General features: G+C 39.7%; 1 protein-coding gene, 2 non-coding genes and 1 pseudogene across 4 annotated transcripts in view; 1 reads left to right on the forward strand and 3 right to left on the reverse strand.

Moving 5' to 3' along the window:
- Positions 1–1,000, reverse strand: part of cemip2 (cell migration inducing hyaluronidase 2) — a 35,991-nt gene extending 34,991 nt beyond the window's left edge. Inside the window, exon 1 of one of the 2 annotated variants that reach the window (XM_031305970.2) lies at positions 734–1,000. The gene's annotated coding sequence lies outside the window, so the exon portion shown is untranslated. Of the gene's footprint in view, positions 1–628; positions 648–733 lie in introns of those variants that run through there. The other variant, XM_031305972.2, reaches the window with a different exon arrangement.
- A 1,730-nt stretch (positions 1,001–2,730) lies between these two features.
- trnaf-gaa lies at positions 2,731–2,803 on the reverse strand. The gene has a single exon. It is a non-coding gene; the product is annotated as a tRNA-Phe (tRNA).
- A 2,260-nt stretch (positions 2,804–5,063) lies between these two features.
- LOC116054116 lies at positions 5,064–10,765 on the forward strand (annotated as a pseudogene).
- Positions 8,148–8,221, reverse strand: trnai-aau. Its single transcript has one exon. It is a non-coding gene; the product is annotated as a tRNA-Ile (tRNA).
- Positions 10,766–12,078: the final 1,313 nt, after the last annotated feature.

The following is a 12,078-nucleotide window of genomic DNA, read 5'->3' on the forward strand; positions in this document are numbered from 1 at the left end:
AAAATCATCCTGTACTTTGGAAATCGAAATTGGCAGTGTAACAAACGTGTGAGCCACGTGTTTCCTAAACTATAAGCCTAAACAGAGCTCTCACAACTCCTACAGCTTACCTCACGATTACCACACGTACTGTATAGCAATAGTATAGTGAGTGAGTTGGCTCGCATTGATTAATACGGATGTCAAATAAGGCGTGTTAAAGGGTCAGATTTCATTACTTATACTTAATGACTTATGTTGATTTACGGGCTTGTTTTGGTCGAAGTGACTCTTTCCAAACCACCCTTTTTTCACAATAAAGAAACAATAACGTTACTATAGCTATGTTTTGGTAATGTATCACCGACATTTCACCACGAAGGATAACCCTAAAGAATAACATGTAACGTTAACGTTAGGTTAACTTAGAAATGTTAAAAAGATTTTCGTTTTCATTACAGGGGGCTTTTCTCCACTTTGCCAGTAAAGGTAAATTGCGGATGGGACACGTAACGTTACCGTTAGCAACAGCTTCACACTGCATACAACTTTTAAACATTAGCTTGGACACACAACATGCAGTAATTGTCACGTTTTACTGGCTTATTAACCCCCACGAGAAGCCTCTTCACAAGAAAACATCCCTCACCTCAACACGGGGAATCCTCTACCACCCCCAACGGTTGACAGACAGACAGACACAGACACAATGTAAGCGGCTGGGACGGACGGTGTGCTCGTGAGTTAACGTTACCGTTGGTGAGACTGTCCAGCTCCTCTCCCGCTCTGTCCATTCGCTCTCTGCCGAGCCGTTAAAAACGCTGACCCGGTGATGGTGAGACGAATGAATATGTTCTCACCCTTGCAAGTTTGCTTTTCGTGTCCCTTTTTTTTTTTTTTACATACTTTTCCTTCACATGGTGTTTTTTTTCTGCTGGTGGGCTGTCGTCCGCCTGTCGGTCGGTCGGTCTCGGTCAGCCCCCTGCCCCACCGAAAGGAAACCAGGCGCGGCTTCAGAAAGAGGAAGTGGTGATGCGTTCATATTCTGTCGGACAATAAAAAGCAGAAGCTCCGAGACACATGAGATTGATGAAAAAGGTTAGAACTTGTGATGGTAATGATGAAGGTGATGATGATAATGATGTAGTAGTAGTAGTACTAGTAGTAACGTAAGTACCGGGCATTTACCTGGATTTTAAAAATACTATGGTCGTGAGCAGGGTTCAAAATTAGCACAATTTACTAGCCAAATGTGTTCTGTTTTAGGTTGTAGTTGTATTAATAGAAACATTACTATCATTTTTGTATTAGCCTACTAGCCTGGTGGCTAGTGTATTTTATAGCTTGTCCTTTTACGTAAATGATATATGTTGAATTGTATATAAAACCAGCACGACTAAATCCTAAAGGACTTGTGACTTTGGTGCAGGAGTTAGTTTGTAGGCTACTTTGAGAATGGGCACACCACCAGCAATTACTACATTCCTCTGTTGCCAGAAATGAGATGAGGTGCCCTGTGACAACATGCTACAGTATGGAGCAAAAGGTTATGTTACCACATCGTGATTTACAGGCTGACAATCTGACAGTGGGTTGCCTCTACTGGAGTGAGCTCTTCATAGCCAGGGATCTGTGAAATTGCCAGTAAAGTGCAAGAGCACTGTAACAGAAACAGTATATTCCTAAACAAGCACACTGGTAATTCTGCAGCTAGAGCACAAACTAGGTTTTTTTTTTTTTTTTTTTTGTTTATTCATATGATAAAGCAAACATTGAAGTTTTATTATGTGGCCTGTGCATTTGTATTCCCAACCTAAGGTTTCTTAAAGTGGGACAAGGCTTTATGAAAAGAGTGAGGGGTTTCCGAGGAGTCTTTGAATGGGTCACCTAAAGCACTTGAAGGACCCAGAGCCGGGCCACACTGCCGCCTGCTGGTAACAACGAAGACTTTATTTTATTTTTTTCCCCGTGTTGGAGCCAGACAGGAGGACAAACCTTTGATGTTTGGTTTGCTCCTTGTGTAATAATGCTTGTGTAACCTCAACCCTTATGCACAATCAAGTTATAGACATCTTTTTTTTTAGGAAAACTTGGGCTATCAGGTATGTACAAAGCAGGCCAAGGTAATGTATTAATACTGTGAAAGAATAAAAAAACTTTCAGGAGGGGGGCTAACAAAAACATGCGCTGAAACGTATCATTTCAGACAGAGGGTGAATAAAAACTACATATACTATACGTTATGTACCTTACCGTATACGTCAAGGAAGAAATGCACATGCAGAAAAGTTTCACAAAACAATCAGAAAAAGAGATAGACTGTTTATAATTAGTCATAAATTGAAGTGACCTGACTACTCCACATATATTCACTAAAATATAGCCTTACTCTTATTTTAGATTTTTTTTGTCAATTAATGTGATTAAATTGTAGCTATTTTAAGATGTTAAAAAAATCGGACAGGACCAGTTTTATAATTTAAAGATCTTTTTATGTCCATGTCATGACAGGACAGAGATACAAGTTTGGTCAAGGGATCACCCTGTTTTTAAATGGTTTATTATTTTTAGCCTACATCTACATCTGCACTATATAGCCTATCCTCAAAAATTAAATTAGGAGATTAATGGTAATTTACCGTTTGAGAATATAAATGTGTTGAATAATACTCAACTGGTAGCAATGGACACTATTGGTCAACATTGACGTTATTCCTCTGTTCTGTGTGACGAAAGAAAAAGGAAACCCTCTGCCGAAACCCGGGATCGAACCAGGGACCTTTAGATCTTCAGTCTAACGCTCTCCCAACTGAGCTATTTCGGCTTGTCCATATAAGCTTGGGACACTGTCTGTTAAATATATGCGTCAGAACGCAATATTAAAATAAAAATACTATTCTGAATTGGAATATTTTACTTTCAACACTGAGTGTGTAACATTAGTTCTTCAATGCCTCCGCTCGTCCTTTGAGCCTCCGCTCGTCCTTTGTACACCACAGGATGGCGCTAACGTTATGTTAACACCAAAGATGTAACGTGAACGTTGGCCTTGAGGTGGTGACATTTAGCTAAGCAAAAGGCAGCTATTAAAATGAACAAAAGTCCTTTTTTTAATAAGAATCAAATTCAATTGAATTCATACAGACAAAACCACATAGGTTTCACCGTAAGTTACCACTCGAAAACCACAAAGGAAAGTAAGCATCTGCTTGTAAACGCCAGGAAGAAAAATAAGGAGCTGTGATTTGCTTAGGTGATACTGCAAAATTTGGTATCGATCCGATAACAGTGCACACTGGAGATAAACTAAAACTAAAGTATCGATCTCGTTACACTGGTATTGATCAATATCAATACCAACGTTGGTATCGATATTAGGATCGATCCGCCCACCATTATAGGCTACTAAAGATTGACCTCGCCATTTGATTGGCGTTGAGAAAGATTGACTGCTGCGTAGTACATAGCTATATTTTTGTGAAATTATTAACTTAGACATTTTATTTGCTTGTAAAAGATTGACCACGCCACACTACTGGTTATCGAAATATTGAACTTGCGTTGTGATTCACCTAGCTAGGGCGTATGGACCGGTCTCTTAATACATCCATGGTACGGACGAGCGGCTAGGCACAGTTAGCAGCTAGTGTTAGCTAATTCATATATAGCTTTCTTTAACTGTCTATGATATCTATAACTTTAGCCTAACTTCGCTAACTGCTGAGCATAGTGTAGCATTTAGCTAACAATTCCCTCAGGACTCAGGAGTTAATAGAAACCAAAAACTGAGCTAAAAGAGATTGAATATTGGACTTACATTCGCCAGGTCGAGTGAAACACGACTAATGAACAGTAATGTTGTTTTGTGACTGCTGGATGAGCGTAACCAACCGTTTGCTAACACACTCACCATATCGATTTAGTTTATGGTGACGGTCGTGAGTTGTCATATAGTCAACGTGGTCAATGTTCACAACTTATTTCCTGCTGTCCTCAAGTGGCCATAATCTATTATTGCAGGCTCAAATTATCAAATATCACAGCAATTGTATGGTTGAAGATCTTGAGTAAAACTCATGTCTTATATTCTCATGTCAATATTAAGTCTATGGAGTCCCCTGGACCAACGTAAACTGAGCCTGAGGAAATATTTTGGTTACCATTTGCATGGCAATAAATCGTGCATGCAATTAACATCGTCAAGTAAGGGGGCGAAAAAAGCATTCGCTTCCAGTGGCAAGCACTAGGGATGGGCGTATCGATCCTGTGGTATCAATAGATCGATATACTCACGCTACTCATTTGGCATTGATTTCCTTAAAAGAATATCGATATAAACTAAAAAATAATAATTGGGGGTGTATGCATCACTTGCAGCTGTTTTAGATTACTTACTTAAATTACTACGTGCCGGGACACCCCTGTACCTGGCGGCGTATTGAGCTGGCCCATGTCACGTGAAAGGAGACGAGCGAATGAGCGTCAACGTGTGACACAGCCGACAGCGACACAGCCAAGGGCCTGAAAATGTGTATGTTTTTGTTCATATCTAATTTATTTCATTCATATTTATGTTATTTATTTTAATTTTAATTTTATTATGTATTGACCATAATACATTTTGTATAAATGGTCTGTATTTGTCTTGTGATTTGTCTTAAATGTAATAATATTTTTACTGACAAAAATTGACAATAAGAAATTAACGGTATCGGTATCGATATCGATGAAAATGCAAGAAAAAGTATCGGTATCGTATCGAATCCTAAAAGTGTGGTATTGCCCATCCCTAGCAAGCACATTTGCGTTGAGTTCAACTTAGGTCTACATTGACCATGTGATCGCAGCCTCAGCAAATAGCAGAGCAGTGTGTTATTTCAGCATTTATTGATTTATTTCTGTATTCATCCTTGCTTTTATTGACTTATAAATACTTAAGTAATGTTACGTCCTCCATAGCACCTTCCTTGACATAGGTTGTAAATGTGAGATTTCTTTGGCCCGTACGGGGATCGAACTCGAGACCTTGGCATCACGGTCTAACCTAAACAGTTTGCTATTCTCCGATTGTGACAAGTATTGTGACGTAATCAGAACAGTAAATGAAACCTAATAAACAGAAAGTAAAAGTTACTGAGCTGACAGAGAAAGCGACATCTTACTGACGGTAAGGTTTTAATGTTTTTACGTTTAAATGCTTTGTACTTTGTTAGATTTATAGAGGAATGGAATACAATAACCAACAGCAGTCATGATACAGTAGGCTATATGATCATGTAGAGCGTTTAGGCTGACACAGGTTAAAATGTATAGTCGTCCTGTATTCTAAAAAGCCCCGAGTTTTATCTGATTGTTATGTAGGCTACTTTTCTTTTTTCGAGGCTTAACATTTTTTTGTTTGCCATTGCTTTCACTGAGGATGTTTAAAGATGGTCATTCCTACACTTCTATGCTTCTAAAATCATTCGCTTTGTATGCTGATGCTTATGTAAAGCACAAAAAATTCTGAATTGTGCTATATAAATAAATCACCTTGCTTTCTGACACACACAACTACAACTATGGTTATATAAGTTATCATGAAGGCCAGTGGTTCACAAACCATAATGTTAAAGTAAAGCTGAATCTGATTAATAAAGGAATACGAAACCAAATAAGAGTGCACTGAAACTAGCAAGGCCATCAAGATTCAAGTTGGCAACTTCTACTGAGACCATAAAGCAACATGTACAAAATGAACAGACAAGGAAGCAAACACAGGTGACTCAATGAGCAAAAAGGTCACTTAAATCCGATATGAGGAAACAACAAAAGACACAAGTCAAGGCAAGTTGATTTCAGATTAAGATTTAGATTAGTTTATTGTCATTTAAGTATGATAAGACATAAAATACAACATCCGTACCCAGGTCCAGCAGCGTACACAAATAGACCCTCTAAATAATAAATAAAACCTAAAAACCTATAATAATTTATAGCACTTTGCATAGAACATTTGCATAGCACTCTCAACAACAAGGCTAGTCAGGGTGCTTTAAATAAAACAAAGTGGCATTAAGACAAGTTATAAAAATAATTACAGTGTATTTAAAGACACAGAACAAGTCTGAGCCAACCACATGGTTCAATTGCTTTTACTTGCCTCTGTTAAGTAAAAGTTACACCCTGATTGCTCATAACATGCCACATGTCTGTGTTCATTTCTCACAGAAGTGCAGATCTTTGCCAGACTTGAACACCACCCTCCTAAATCAGCATGTCAGTGCAGTTCTCTGGCTGGGAAGTGGTCGACGATGGTGCTTCTTTTCCTGGTGTGGAGCTGCAGCCGTCCCAGAAACCCCAAAACCGGGGCGTCTACACTATGTACCATGGGACTAGCGTTGCCAGCGCACGGATCATCATTGCCAATGGCTTTAAACAGTCATCGGGTGGCATGCTGGGAAGGGGCGTGTATGTCAGTCACGCCAAAAAAGGCGGCTCATTATCCATTAAACAGTAACGTAACAGACCACGTGGTCTTCAAGTTACACGTGCGTGTCGGCCGCGTAAAGCGCATTGACAAGGACAACCATCCTATGCAGTTCACCTGGAGCACGCAAGGCTACGACACTGCCTGGGTGCCCCCCAATTGTGGCCTCAAAGCTGTGCGTAGTGGCCTAGAGGAGGATTGTGTGTTTGATCCTAAAAGAGTGAAGGTGGTGGGCATAGCAAAGGCACCAAACACCAATATACAGAAGGAACTTCAACAGCTTCTATCAAAAACATCTCGCAGACCTGGATCAGGAGGTGATGCTGCTGCAGATGTGTGTTCACTGTGTAAGAGGAAGACCCAGCAGGGGGCTCCACACATCAAACAACAGTGCTGGGAGTGTGGGCAAAACATCTGCATTCTCATGTCCAAGCATTTCTGTCCAGCCAAACCCTGAAAGGGGCGAGGGAAGTAGATATAGATTATAATAATAAGTCTAAATTCAGGGTGTAATCATTTTGGAACAGGACTCTGGACATGTTTTGGGGATCTCTGTAAGTGAAAATCTCATTCATGAATTGAGACCAGTTTATAGTAAACCATAGCTCGTATTTTTACAACAGTTTTGTATTCTCTGATCAGCATGCATTATGATCACAAAAATGACTTTTTCCTGTCTGACAGTGGACATCAGTTTTTTTTATGTGATGTAAATTATAAAATGTGACTGAAATGACAGGAAAGCCAATAAATGTCATTGCTACATTGTCAGACTCATAATGTCTATGTTTGATATGATTCCATATTTAGTGAAGTGAGTCAGAAAAGTGCATTTAGTAGCGATGACTTCAGGCTTCAGATAAAGCCATAGCTTCATAATTTCATACTTTTGCTGTTACAAAATTCAAGGTGGTGAAGAGTAGAAAAGCGGTGAATGAAACATTCAATTTTGCAAGTCTCGAAAAGTGAGAAGTGCAAACAAAAGATGAGAGAATAAGTTCACAGTCAAACTTGTGGTTAAAAACTGAACAGGCAGTACGAAGTGTGACAGTATTCATTTTCCTATTCGCGTGTGACAGGGAGACACACGTGCCTGCCGCAGTCTGAAGTGAGTTTTCCACTTTACACGACACAAACTTATTTAGTTGGATTTCTAGGGCAGAGCAATGTAACAAAATGTAACGGCATTGTTACGATAAACTGAAATAAACCTATATTATCTCTTTTGGAATTTCAGGTGTATTAGCAGATACAGCAGTGAGAATGAATCACATGACAAGTTCAGGTATTAGTTAGAGTCAAGGACATATCAAGATAAATAAGAATAAAAGATAAAAACAAGAATAACAGATAAGATAAAAAAACTACATCTTAAAAGAAGGAAAATGGATGCAGCTTCTCACAGCACTCTCTATCGGGTTTGTTTTGTACAGGGCCTCAATATCAGTTACTTAAGCAGCACCCAATGTTCTTCTCATGACAGTTTTAGTAGTACATATTCCCAGAAGAAGTTACAATTAATCATTTTACCAAAACCATTCCTATTTTAGAGACCCGCGTGGGCAGTAGCTCTTGACACCTTGCCTCCTTAATGCAGCTGCCTAAATTCAGTTCTACGTCAAGGGGAAATAGCTGTATCTTTGAAGATTATCTTCCACGAATTTATATTGACAACCCCTTAACAATAAAAAAAGAGTTGTGGCCCGTACGGGGATCGAACCCGCGACCTTGGCGTTATTAGCACCACGCTCTAACCAACTGAGCTAACCGGCCATGAAAAACGGGGGGCACAGTTATACCTATAAATAGGACAACATGCATCTATTCTCTGTGTGTGCAAAGCGAAAGTCGAAATTGTTCAGGCACACAGATTTAAATCTACGGCAGGCCTACTGAACAGAAAGTGAAAGTTATTGAGATTTAGAGAACGAAAACGACTCCATACTGACGGTAAGGTTTGTTAATTTAAGCCTACTAGTTAATGTTAAATCACAAATTTAAACGAGATTATAGACAATTAGGCTAGATTTAGAGAACTAACCAGTAGGCTACAATACTTACAGTAGAAGTCAGTTAAAGTCCGTCGTTTAACTCACCGTCAAAGGCTGACATATGTTGGAAGTGTCCCAACAACATTCTCACGTAAAAACGTAAATAGCTTAAAAGAATTTGGGTGTTTTTCTGCAAATCTAACTGATATTCTTCCATTCAGGTGGTAGTTTGTCTTGTGTTATTAGGGTATTGAGAGCCTTTTCTTACGCCACATTACTATCTACAATAGCATTAAGCCTTGATGGGTTAACTCTTGTAGCTAAAGACGAAAATGGCATCCTAGGCCCTATTAACATAGGGTCACAGATGTTAGTGATTTCTGTGATTTCTTACGTTGTCGGCTTACCCGTCAGATTCTGACGATCGAGTTTAAAGTAGGCTATAGATGAAAGACAGACAGATATTATATAGACAGACATGTTTCTGCTGTTTCTAATTATATTGGCAAGTTTTGGTAGCCGCTGCTATCAAAATACAGTGTGTGGTGAAGTATAAAAAAAATGTATACCCGCAATATAGCTGATAATCCTAATTGGGACACTAAATATTATGGGTCATGGGTCACCTGTCATGGAAAGTGACTCTCAATCTCTCATGAATTTGTTATAACATGGTGCCATTTTTGCATTTAATCTCACAGAGCTGCTGGTCCTGAACAGCATCCCTTGTAAAACCAAGATGTCGCTGCCTTTCTTTGGCTGGGAGGTGACCTATGATGATGACTCTCCTCGTGTGGAGCTGGAGGCGTCTCAGACGCCTAAAGACAGTGGTGTCTACACCATGTTTCATGGCACCAGCGTTGCCAATGCACGGCTCATCATTGCCAATGGCTTTCAGCAGTCACCAGGTGGCATGCTGGGTAAGGGCGTGTATGTCAGCCGTGATAAGAAAAAGGCGGAGCGTTATCCATTGAAAAATGACCCTTCGAACCGCGTGGTCCTTGAGTTACGGGTGCGTGTGGGCCGTGTCAAGCGCATTGACATTGACAACCATCCTATGCAGTACACTTGGAGCACGCAGGGATACGATACTGCCTGGGTGCCCCCCAATTGTGGCATGAAAGCTGTGCCCAGCGGCCTAGAGGAAGATTGTGTGTTTGATCCCAAAAGAGTGAAGGTAACAAGCATTGCAAAGGCACCAGACACCGTACTGTCAGAGCTTCAGCAGCTTCTAGTTACCAGTCTAAGGAATCCTGGCGATGCAGGAGATGGCGGTGCTGTGGATGTGTGTTCACTGTGTAAGAGAAAGACCCAGCAGGCTTCTCCACACATCAAGCAACCGTGTTGGGGCTGTGGGCAAAACATCTGCACTCTCATGACCAAGCATGTCTGCCGAGCTAGCGTCTGAGAGGGCGTAAGGGCCTGAAAAACGGTGCTGTTGTGAAACAGATGCAACGAAGGATCCACGTCTGTATGGCCTTCTAATGGTGTGGAGGGAAAACTAAAGCTAAAGTTTACTAAAGAGTAAACAAAATTATGAGCTGCAAAGAATAATCGATTAGTTGTCAACTTTAAAATGAATCGCCAACTATTTTATCAAACGATGAATCGGGTTTGAGTCATTTTTTTACGATAAAAAAGTAAAACTCCTCTGATTTCAGTTTCTTAAATGTGAATATTTTCTAGTTTCTTCTCTCCTCTGTGACAGTAAATTGAATATCTTTGAGTTGTGGACAAAACAAGACATTTGAGGACGTCATCTTGGGCTTTGGAAAACACTGATCGACTTTTTTCACCATTTTCTGACATTTTATAGACCAAGCAACTAATCGATTAATCGAGAAAATAATCAAGAGTATTCAACTATAAAAATAATCACAGCTCAGGGTGAAATACATACTATTTTTAATACTTTCTACTTTTGCTTCCTCTGTGTTACTTTCTTTTCCCTTCCACATATCAACAACTGTAATAGGTGTTACTGCTGCACATATCTTAGGGATCTCTGTATAGGATCTGCAAAGTCCATTTGTGTGACTTTAAGTATGGAAACGAGCCGTTGAAGTTCACTATAATGATCTATTTTATATTCCATTCTTGTTATATTGACCGATCAGCATGCATGATCAAGATGAGACAATCTTTTTGTATTGAGCAATACGCCTTCATTTCAGCCTGAATGTGAACATTGGTTACTTTCTGTAAAGTCCATTTTGAAATAATATGTGATAACGCTCACGAGTTTGATTTGCTGAATTGATTTGATTTCCTGAACACAGTATAATGTAGAACCAAAGAACCTGTCAATAAATCTTATGATATCAGAGCCATAATGTCCAGTTGGATATGATTTCTTGTTTACAGAAAAGACCCAGAAAAGCTGAAAGAGACCACTTTAGCCTGTGCATAACCCTCGCTATGCTGCATGATTTCATAGTGATGCATTTGCAAAAATTCAGGATGAAGAAGAGGCAAGCAGTGAATGAAACTCCAGCAGTCTTTGATCTCCATTCATTTTGGGCATGTTGCAAAAGGACCTGCAAAAAAGATGACAGAATATCTTCACTATTAAAGTTGTGGTGAAAGTAAACAACCGATATACGATGCATAGGCATTTCAAACTAATAGATTCCACAAAGAATATTAGAATATTAGTGCCAACATGCATACTCACAATATGGTTGAGGAGCTGTCATCAACTAATCAGAAGGTTGGTGGTTCAATCCCTGGTGTCTTTGGACAAGATATTGAACTCTAAATTGCTCGTTGGTGTGAATGTTTATTACTCCTGCTGGCACCTTGCATGGTATAGCCTCTGTCACCAGTGTATGACTGTGTATGTGAATTTTGGCTTATGTTGTAAAGCGGTTTCTTAGCAACCACTCAAAGCGCTATATGAATGAAGTCCATTAACATGCTATAGGAGTGCAATGATACATCTGTGGAGAACTCTTTTAACCATTCATTGTCATTTAAAATAATCTGGAGTTTTACAGAATTATCCAGTTCCACTGTTCTGTCAAACAATATGTTTGAGTGCTGATTGAGTCCCTTGTGAGTATCAATAATCTTGATTATGTGATTATTGGGAATCAGAAGGCCAGTCATCAATATCTTTTCATAATCAGAGCTTCTAAAGGTAAAATGTTTAGTAACCGACCTGACTGTGAGTTGAACCTGAGTTCACTGTAAGGATACCTTCAGGTACAGTAAGTCATTTTCATAGCTGAGGTTTCTACTCTGCACACTGTCATAACCTGTGTGGTGCCCTGCACGCTACCTCTACCTCCCACAAATATTCAGCCTGAGGACGGCGTAATCTACCTCAGCTGTCTCTGTTTTTCTTGGCTCTACTTGCGTCCCCTGCATCAACCCACCAGAGTTTAGCCCGGGAGGAAGATGCCTTTAAAATATGAATAATGTACTCCTTGCACGAAAAGTGAGAGGGTTATGTTTCCTTGGAAGGAAAGGATTAGACAGAGGTAGACATAAGTAGAAAGGCAAAGCAGTTTGTGGTGGAAAGTGAGGGTGTGGAGGTCGAGGAGGCAGATGAGCGGAGATGTTCAACTCTCACGACAGGATTTCAACTCCCTAAAATAAGTTTTGATTTAACCATAACAGAAACTTTAATCCTAAAAT

This window comes from Sander lucioperca, chromosome 2, assembly GCF_008315115.2.
Source record: "Sander lucioperca isolate FBNREF2018 chromosome 2, SLUC_FBN_1.2, whole genome shotgun sequence".
NCBI classification, from domain to species: Eukaryota; Metazoa; Chordata; class Actinopteri; order Perciformes; family Percidae; genus Sander; species Sander lucioperca.